We start from the raw sequence: 9,173 nt of genomic DNA, 5'->3' as shown, positions 1-9,173 counted from the left end.
TGTCAGTGTAGTACCTGCCTCTGTGTGTGTGTGTGTGTGTGTGTTAGAAAACCCTCCCCCTACACATTCTCACACGATGACGCGCTTTTCGACTGTTACGACACAATATATGTAAAGACACACACCACAGACACAAGCATTGTGACCCCCCCCCCCCCCCCCCCCCCCCCGCCCCCCCATATGTCCCCCCCACTCAGTGAAAATAGAGCAGTGTAGCGTTGTAGGTCAAGTGCTGCACTCCAAACCGACACGCAAACCTTTAAAAGCAGCTACTTAGTCGGTCAACTTGGACACACTCAGCCCAAAAAAAACTATTATTCTAAGATAATTGCAAAATGAATAAAGTGAAATCCCGCTCTTAAAGCAAGCTATTGAATATCAGCAGACGAACAACACTCATTCCAAAGAAATCCAGCAATCAGAATCCATGAAAGCCCCTTTCCACACTGTCGGAGAGAGGCAACCGACATGATGTTCAGACTGAAGAACATCTTGGTTAAAAAAAATGGCATCAAATCCCAGAATCTAGGTGCAGAGGACGTTGTGGACAAGGATCTTTTTCAGTGTTTTAGTCTGAATCAAATATTCAGCAGGAGAGGTTCCGCTTGAGGACAGCAACGTCCGATGGAAGGACATGGCCGGTAGGGACTCTCAAGGACCTGAGCTGCCAAAAGGAAACACCTTTGCACTGCGACGCACAGCAGAAACTAAATCATTCCGTTGTAATGAATGTCAGCGATGACCGTCGCCGATGGCAGCCCAAAGACAGCGAGCTTTCCTCAACCTGTATTTTCTCTTTTCTTTCTTGTTTTGATGCGTCAGGGTTTCTTCTGAAAGACAGCAAAGAGAATGTGCCCCCCCCCCCCCCCCCCCCCCCCCCCAGGTCCAGGTCTAACTCCGGCGCCTTGTCACATCCCTCGACGTACTGAGGCTCAAAGAGAGCAGGCAAGCCACGGCAAGATAAAGCGTGCCTTGGGCTGCGTTCATTCACGATTTTGCACCTTCTCGCAGATTTGTGAGCAGGTGTCAGAAAATAAAAAAGGCCTTTAACACTGTCGTATATCTTTGGTTTCATCAGTTGTCAAGCAACCAGTGGAGACTCCAGAAACTGGCCTTTGTACTAAACATGTAATACTATGCACCAATGAAGTGAATATGTATATATATATATAATAACTATATATATAACACTATGCTTATCAGCATAGCTCCATTTGCTGGATTTCCCCCTCAGATCCCGTCAGGTTAAGGCCGTTTAGCAAAACACAGAATCCTGCATTGATCCCGAACAAACAACGCTGTCGTTAAATCCACAGTGAAAGTTGAACATGAAGTATTCCTCTACAATTTCTGCCTTAAGGGAAAATACAGTGTTTGCAAATCATGTGTCTTCAGACAGGCCACTTAAATGTAAATACCTTTAGAGGCACAGTGGTTTGTACTTCAGGTTTGTTAGGCAGGTTTTGGCTTGAGCGCTGTGAAATAAGATGGATGGATTGGATTATCTTGCAACAGTTCTGAAGAATCTTCACACGTTTGGCTTCAGGTAAGGTTAGTGAAATGTGTAGAATTAGTTTCTTGTTTCTGGTGGCAGGCCTGATGTTTTCCTTCCTGTTTACGCCGACGATGAGCCTTCTGCTTTTACACTGTGGCCCCTTTTCTTCTTCTCTAAGTTAAGTTTCACATGCATGCTCTTCTTCTCGTTTCAAAAGGGAGTGGAGACATTGAGAAGGTCTTTTAGGCAGTGGATGAGAATAATGTTCCCAGCTGGCCGCTGCCTGGTCCGACTCCAAACGGCATCGGAACAGAGTAGCTCTGTATTCTTGTGTCCTCAGCTGAGCGCTGATGTTCACTCTGGTTTACCATGATGTCACTTTTCCCACTGAAGGTCTGTTTGCAACTGACCTTCAATGAACTGTGATTAACACAACTAACAAGTAAGCAGTCCATGAGCCCGCTGGCTATATATTGTTCAGAGTAACTTATTCATTATGACATTTATTCAGTTATGCTTTGACTTTGTATTCTATGTTTCGTGTTCTACGTGTAGCTGCACAAAGTACTTCACACATTAGACAACATCAGGGAACGATCCAGAGAACATTTAACAGAACGTCAGCACAGGACTTTGTTCAGGACCCTTTTCATAGCTGGTTCACGAGCGCAAACAGAACTATGTGTGGTTTAATGTGGGGCTATGTGCCTGGCTAGCTATTTTCCCAATGCTAAGCTAAGCTAAGCTAAGCTAACATGCTGCTGACTATATCAACAGACAGATGTGAGAGAGGTATCGACCTTCTAATGTAGCAAGAATGTCCAAAATGTCAAACTAGCAACATTGGAATTATCTTTCTTGAAAATAAAAATAAAATCTCTGATAAGACACATGTTTTGTTAGAAGCTGACGGGTCTCTCTGTTTTCTAAAAGGCCTTCCTGGTTGTTGGACCGCAGAGTCTTTGAAGCATCTGGAACATTCCGCTGCCAAGAGTCTCTCGGAGTGTTTCAACAACACGGCGCCTGGGTGGTCACCGTCAGAGCTGGATTACACGGGAAGACGTGGAACCAAAAAATGCGTGTCTGTCGTCCTCTAACACTGCTGGAGCGAGTTGTGTTTGCGCTGATAAGGACTTTAGAGGAGATATTGAAAGAATGTCAACACGTCACACAAGCTCGTGTCAAAGCTTGCTTGTTTCACTAAATAGCCACATAATTCTTAGTTTGAAGATTTATGGAATCGGGGCACACGATGAGTAATGGCTTTTTTTTGATGACTTTCGCTTCACGGAGAGACATTTCTTCTTGCAGGCCTGGCGCGCTACCAGAAGTGTGAAATCTTATCCCCTCTTTGTGAAAGAGAGCAAGTTTCTAGGGGATTTAAATCAGCTGTCCTGACTTAAAAACTCCTCGGGTTTCAATCATCTGTCAGTTGAAAGGACACCTCCTCTTTGCTCTCTATTTGCTCTCTGAAAACAACCCTTTTAATTTCCAGTTCAGGGCAGAGTATTTGTGTGTTTCACTTTTAGTCCAAACCATATACAGCCTCGACTATTTCTGTGAGAAGGAGAAGCTTCTGTGTTTCTGGTCAGCTGATTCTTTAGAAATAAAGAGTAAATATGCCGCTCTTAAAACTGAATCATCAAAACTACAGCTGCAGCTGGAAGCCTGTTGAAGTAGACGGCTCTCTGTCAGGTGAGAGGCGACGTAAGGACACTTAATGATCTCTAAAAGTCGATTTAATGAAAGCAGTGGGTCGAGAATAACTTCCCCCGGACACTTGGATTCCATTTGAAGCTTTTAAACAGCTTGAAAGTCTATGCATTATGTGGAATCAGATTCATGTGAGGAGGTGAAGGTTAATATGCTCGGCCTCAAACTGTGACAGATCGAGATGAAGGCGAGCGAGGAACTCCCCCCCTCGGTGCCGTGAGCTGCATGCCGGATTGCATCGAAGCGCATCCAGCTCAACGTTTGGAAACCTGCGCTTACTTCTAAACCTTTTGATTCCTTGAGGAGGTCCGAATGGTGAGGTGTGGGGGTCAGTGGCAGCCGGTTCAAACATCAGTGCGTTGCTCAAGGACATGTGAGCAGAACATATGAGGTCAACGGGGAAAGAGCCAAGGTGTTCGTTAAGGTTAAGGTGCTCGACGCAGTCAATCTGTGGACTACGGGTTTGAAGCCTTGAGTTCTTCGCTATCTTGTTTATTGCCAACGAGTGAACGGAAGTGACCATACTGTTATTATTGCTGCTTTGACTGTCAAAGTTATTATTATTAGATTTGGGCTGTGATGCCAGAGGGTGCCGTCTGGTTATAAGGCAGCCACTCCTCTACCCTGCTTTCTTTTTTTTTTTTGGCAACTGCCACAAGAACGTTTAGCCGAGTAATTTCCCCGTCAACATCTAATGCTGATAACAGCTCCTTTTTTATTGCACAAATTCCTCAATACAGTCAGTTTACTCCCACTTCAGCTGCAGCTGAGACGGAAGCGGTTTCATGGAAAAAATAAATTCCATCCCACAAACGTCTTCACCCTTCACCTTCCACGTGAAGAACGATCGGTCTCGATGCATTCATCAACTGAACGCTCGATGTGGACCGTGGTTTGCACTTCTTCTACGCGTTTCTTTGGTTACTCTGCACTGCAGCAGCAACCGGGTATGCGGCAACCATGGACTTTATAAAAGCTGAATTTTTTGCACAAGGCTGTAAACACGTTGATTTCTGCTGTTCAAATTTGGCATTTCAACATCTATGGGGTCTCACTTTTGGAGCCAGCCTCAAGTCTCCACTTGATGACCTGCAGCTTTCGGTACTTCTGCGTTGGCCTCATTTCTCAGCACCGGAGGTTGCCGCTTATAGCTTGAAGAAGTACACATTTATTCACCCAACTCTGGGCCCCTCCACTAGATAAAGCCTCATTTGGGATTAAATAGACGTTGCCTTATAACGTGCCGTAGTGTTACAATATTAAAAGACAAATTGCATTCATTAAATTATGACAAACTAATTGACACAGTCGTTAAAGTACAGAAAGTAAACTTTGTCAATAAATATATGATTTGTAGTTGCTACGAGACATTGAACACTGCATGACTAATGTTATATTCATTATTCTATATCTATAGAACTAACCATAAAACATCTCCTGTCTGAAGAGATCAATATTTTTTTTTATTTTCTGCCTTAAGCGTCTCTAAATTTAACATGATTCATTCCCTATTTACACACACATTCAGTATTCTCTCTAAAGAATAAATAATACAGACCCAGACACACTTGGTGATAGGATGACTAAAACTCATATTGACGAAGTTCTTCTATGGTTCACTACTCTTCATGTCGAGGTAATGGACCCCCATCCTCTCTGTTGAGGGTTTTACAGGTAGTGGGTGAGAGAAGAACCTTTTAAACCCGAGTTGATTCATCAACTGGCGCTAGATTAAAGGGATGGGAGCTCAAGCTGAAAAGCCGGGTGAGGCCTCTCTCCATGGACTGGCATCTCAAACATCTGCTCCCGGAGATATATGGGGCAATCAAACAGTTGTGGGCTGAATATGTCACATTCTATATTTAGAGACCTTGTGAGGAGAAGAGGTGTGGCATGTGGAGCATGCAGCAGACTCTGAATGAGACCGTTCAGGATGAGCGCTGAAATGATTTAAGACCTTAACTGCCAATGAGTCACATGACCGGGAAAATGTTGTTCTTCTATTTTTAGGATCCTGATTCAGGAAAGAAACATAATGAGGTAAAACCGTAATCACTTGTGATTGACAAACTGTTTTCCAGGTGCATATTAAATGAATTTGAATGACTCCATGTACAGAATGATGATTGCCGTTACAAAGCTGCACACACTTCCTCTGCTCTTCTTGGCAGCGTTTCGTGAGCATGTGATAATATCTGCAACTGGCAGACAAAGCCTTCATCTCAAAAACCGAGATTACTGGTCATGAGATTCGAGAGAACCACTTTTCACAACGGGTTTCAACAGTCAGTCAGACATGTTTAGAGTGGTTCTGTGCACAAAATCAGAGCACATGAGCCAATCCCTTTTGGTTGGAATAAAGTGTAAGAATAGAATAATGCTAAATGTCGCCACACTTAACACTCTACGTGCCAAAGAGCTTCTGAACATGTGCTGCTGGGTCTTTAGTTTGAATCGAGTCCCGTTTTGGACTGTGCAGACTCAGCTGGTGCCTTTCTCCACTGACCACTCATCCATAACTCATAGTGGAAAACATCCCATCTAACAAACGAGGAGCCAGAGGAGGAGGGGGGGGGGGGGGAGGCAAGAAACAACAGTAAAGTACAGTCTGCTATATAACTGACACAAGCATGTGGAGTCGCTGACCGAAGGTGTGAACGGCCTAAAGAGAGAGACGCCAAACATTCCTCACCTACCCCCGGTTCCTGACTCGTCCATCTGAGGTCAAAACTGTCCCAGCGGCAGCACTTTGAACTTGGCCGGGCCTCAATCATGAGCTATAGAAAGATCTGAAGTCACAGAGGAGGCATTTACAGTATATTCTACACCGGGGATTGGGGAATAAAGGCGTGCCCTAGAGGCAAGGGGAGTAAAGACCACAGCAGGGAACACCATACAATACATTCTCCACTCCGGCCGTCCATGTGACGGCCCACCCTGAGAAGCTATGAGAAGCTATGTGAAGCTATGATAAGCTATTTGAAGCTATTTGAAGCTATGAGAAGCTATGTGAAGCTATGATAAGCTATTTGAAGCTATGTGAAGCTATGAGAAGCTATGTGAAGCTGTGAGAAGCTATGAGAAGCTATCAGAAGCTGTGTGAAGCTATCAGAAGCTATGAGAAGCTATGTGAAGCTATGAGAAGCTATGAGAAGCTATGTGAAGCTATGATAAGCTATTTGAAGCTATTTGAAGCTATGAGAAGCTATGTGAAGCTATGATAAGCTATTTGAAGCTATGAGAAGCTATGAGAAGCTATGTGAAGCTATGAGAAGCTATGAGAAGCTATGTGAAGCTATGAGAAGCTATGTGAAGCTATGAGAAGCTATGAGAAGCTATCAGAAGCTGTGTGAAGCTATCAGAAGCTATGTGAAGCTATGAGAAGCTATGTGAAGCTATGAGAAGCTATGATAAGCTATGAGAAGCTATGTGAAGCTATGAGAAGCTATGAGAAGCTATGTGAAGCTATGAGAAGCTATGAGAAGCTATGTGAAGCTATGAGAAGCTATGAGAAGCTATGTGAAGCTATCAGAAGCTATGAGAAGCTATGTGAAGCTATGAGAAGCTATGAGAAGCTATGTGAAGCTATGAGAAGCTATCAGAAGCTATGAGAAGCTATGTGAAGCTATGAGAAGCTATCAGAAGCTATGATAAGCTATGAGAAGCTATCAGAAGCTATGAGAAGCTATGTGAAGCTATGAGAAGCTATGAGAAGCTATGTGAAGCTATGAGAAGCTATGAGAAGCTATGTGAAGCTATGAGAAGCTATCAGAAGCTATGAGAAGCTATGAGAAGCTATGTGAAGCTATGAGAAGCTATCAGAAGCTATGATAAGCTATGAGAAGCTATCAGAAGCTATGTGAAGCTATCAGAAGCTATGTGAAGCTATGTGAAGCTATGTGAAGCTATGAGAAGCTATGAGAAGCTATCAGAAGCTATGAGAAGCTATGTGAAGCTATGAGAAGCTATGTGAAGCTATGTGAAGCTATGAGAAGCTATGAGAAGCTACCAGAAGCTATGAGAAGCTATGTGAAGCTATCAGAAGCTATGAGAAGCTATGTGAAGCTATGAGAAGCTATGAGAAGCTATCAGAAGCTATGTGAAGCTATGATAAGCTATGAGAAGCTATCAGAAGCTATGTGAAGCTATCAGAAGCTATGTGAAGCTATGTGAAGCTATGAGAAGCTATGAGAAGCTATCAGAAGCTATGTGAAGCTATGATAAGCTATGAGAAGCTATGAGAAGCTATGTGAAGCTATGAGAAGCTATGAAAAGCTATGAGAAGCTATGAGAAGCTATGTGAAGCTATGAGAAGCTATGTGAAGCTATGATAAGCTATGTGAAGCTAGGTGAAGCTATGATAAGCTATGAGAAGCTATGAGAAGCTATGTGAAGCTACGACTCTCAGGGTCATAAAATCTAAACTTGCCAGACTATTAGTTTCACAAACAACAATGACTCGAGTGTTTTCAAAGGAAATGAGGAATGTGATGACTGATAACAGTTTGTGCTGGAGATACAAAGAAAGTTATTATGGAAGGAAAGTGACAGAGTTCAGACTTTATCTCTCACACCGTTTGGGCTGTTTTCTAAGAAAGGAATCAGGAGAGGAAGAAATTAAACATTATTTCCTCTCTGGGTCACTGAGACTTTGAGACCTGAACTGAATACTCCTCTGGTAAAATCACTCTACTGCTTATTATCAGATTAAAGCAAGCTGTTATATAAATCCAGTGGGTGGAACACTTTATTCAAAATTGGATTTTTCTGTTTGAGCTGTGAAAATGCATTCAAATAACTCAAATCACATCATTTCCAGTGGAATGCTAATGATACATATTTTAGCTTGAATGTTTGTTCTTGAACCTGGAAATATAAATGACAGAAAACTCATAAATAGCACTTGTAAAATGAACAAAGACAATAAAAGAGCATATGCATATTACTACATGAAACATACAAATTCAAAATCTGGGTTTACCGACCTGGAGCTGGCATTATGCATGCCTTTTTAAGACTCTTTGGAAAACATTATTTTTATTTTTCCAGGAAGCACATGTGCTTCGTGAAGCAGAGGTTTTGAAAATGTGATGGAATAAATTTCCCACCGTGACGTTATTATTTAAAACTTCCGCTTCATATGAGGCTTCTGATGGGGCTTCTCTTCTTCAGCCTGTGTGAAGAAGTGAGAGGGAAAAAATGTCTCACCACTGTGGCTGAGGCAGCGCTCCAAACTAAATCTTCCAACGGTGAATGTTACCCATTCCTGCAGGAATCCAAACAGGAACAGCCTGACCCGGGCCAGAAAGGAAATGACTGAGACCGGCCTCGGGGTGCGGCTCGGTCAACCAAGTGGGTCGAGCGGTGCCCAGTAGTCTCCGGCCAAACTGGCATCACGAGCCAAGAAAATGTTGAACAGGAAGATTGAAAGTTTGTGTCTCAAAAGCGTCATAAACAGAAACTTACTGTCTGTCTTCTGAGTTGATGTGTGATTACCTGTGTGCCTTCAGTTGCTTGATTAGTTTGTCTCAGCCCTGTGTGTTGGTTGCCTTTCAGTTTCCGTATTGATTATTAGATTCTTTCTCTTGTCTGACCCGGAACGGCCTCTCAGGCCCGGTGACACCAGACTTTTATTAGTTCCAAAGTGCAGAGAGTGAAACCTGTTGTGCTCCGAGCCGCTGGATCAGTTTCTCTGAGGATCTGAGCGATGCTGGAAGTGTTTAAATCTTTAAACGTGAACTTAAAACCCCACCATTCAGCCTGACCTTTGATTAAAAATGGTTTATAGAATTTATTCACTTTATTTTATGCACTTTTTAATGCATTTAAGTTTTTGTACCACCAATTTTATTGTATTTTAGTTTTATAATTATATTCAAATGTTATCTGTGCTTTTATTTTATTATGCTTACTGTTATTATGGTTATTAATTTCATGTCATTTCAATTTGATCATCTTGTTTTTT

The 9,173-nt window shown here is 42.7% G+C and overlaps 1 long non-coding RNA gene across 1 annotated transcript in view; it reads right to left on the bottom strand.

The window, feature by feature from the left end:
- LOC137875730 (uncharacterized) overlaps positions 1 to 8,818 on the bottom strand; it is a 13,718-nt gene extending 4,900 nt beyond the window's left edge. The window contains exon 1 of the long non-coding RNA XR_011103401.1: positions 8,705 to 8,818. This is a non-coding gene — a long non-coding RNA (uncharacterized lncRNA). The remainder of the gene's footprint in view (positions 1 to 8,704) is intronic.
- Positions 8,819 to 9,173: the final 355 nt, after the last annotated feature.

Source organism: Cebidichthys violaceus, unplaced genomic scaffold (genome assembly GCF_023349555.1).
Source record: "Cebidichthys violaceus isolate CVI_PGR_0920_01 unplaced genomic scaffold, fCebVio1.0.p SCAF_2, whole genome shotgun sequence".
Taxonomy (NCBI): Eukaryota; Metazoa; Chordata; class Actinopteri; order Perciformes; family Stichaeidae; genus Cebidichthys; species Cebidichthys violaceus.
The sequence above is the reverse complement of the archived record's forward strand: the minus strand, read 5'-3'. Positions and strand labels throughout refer to the sequence as shown.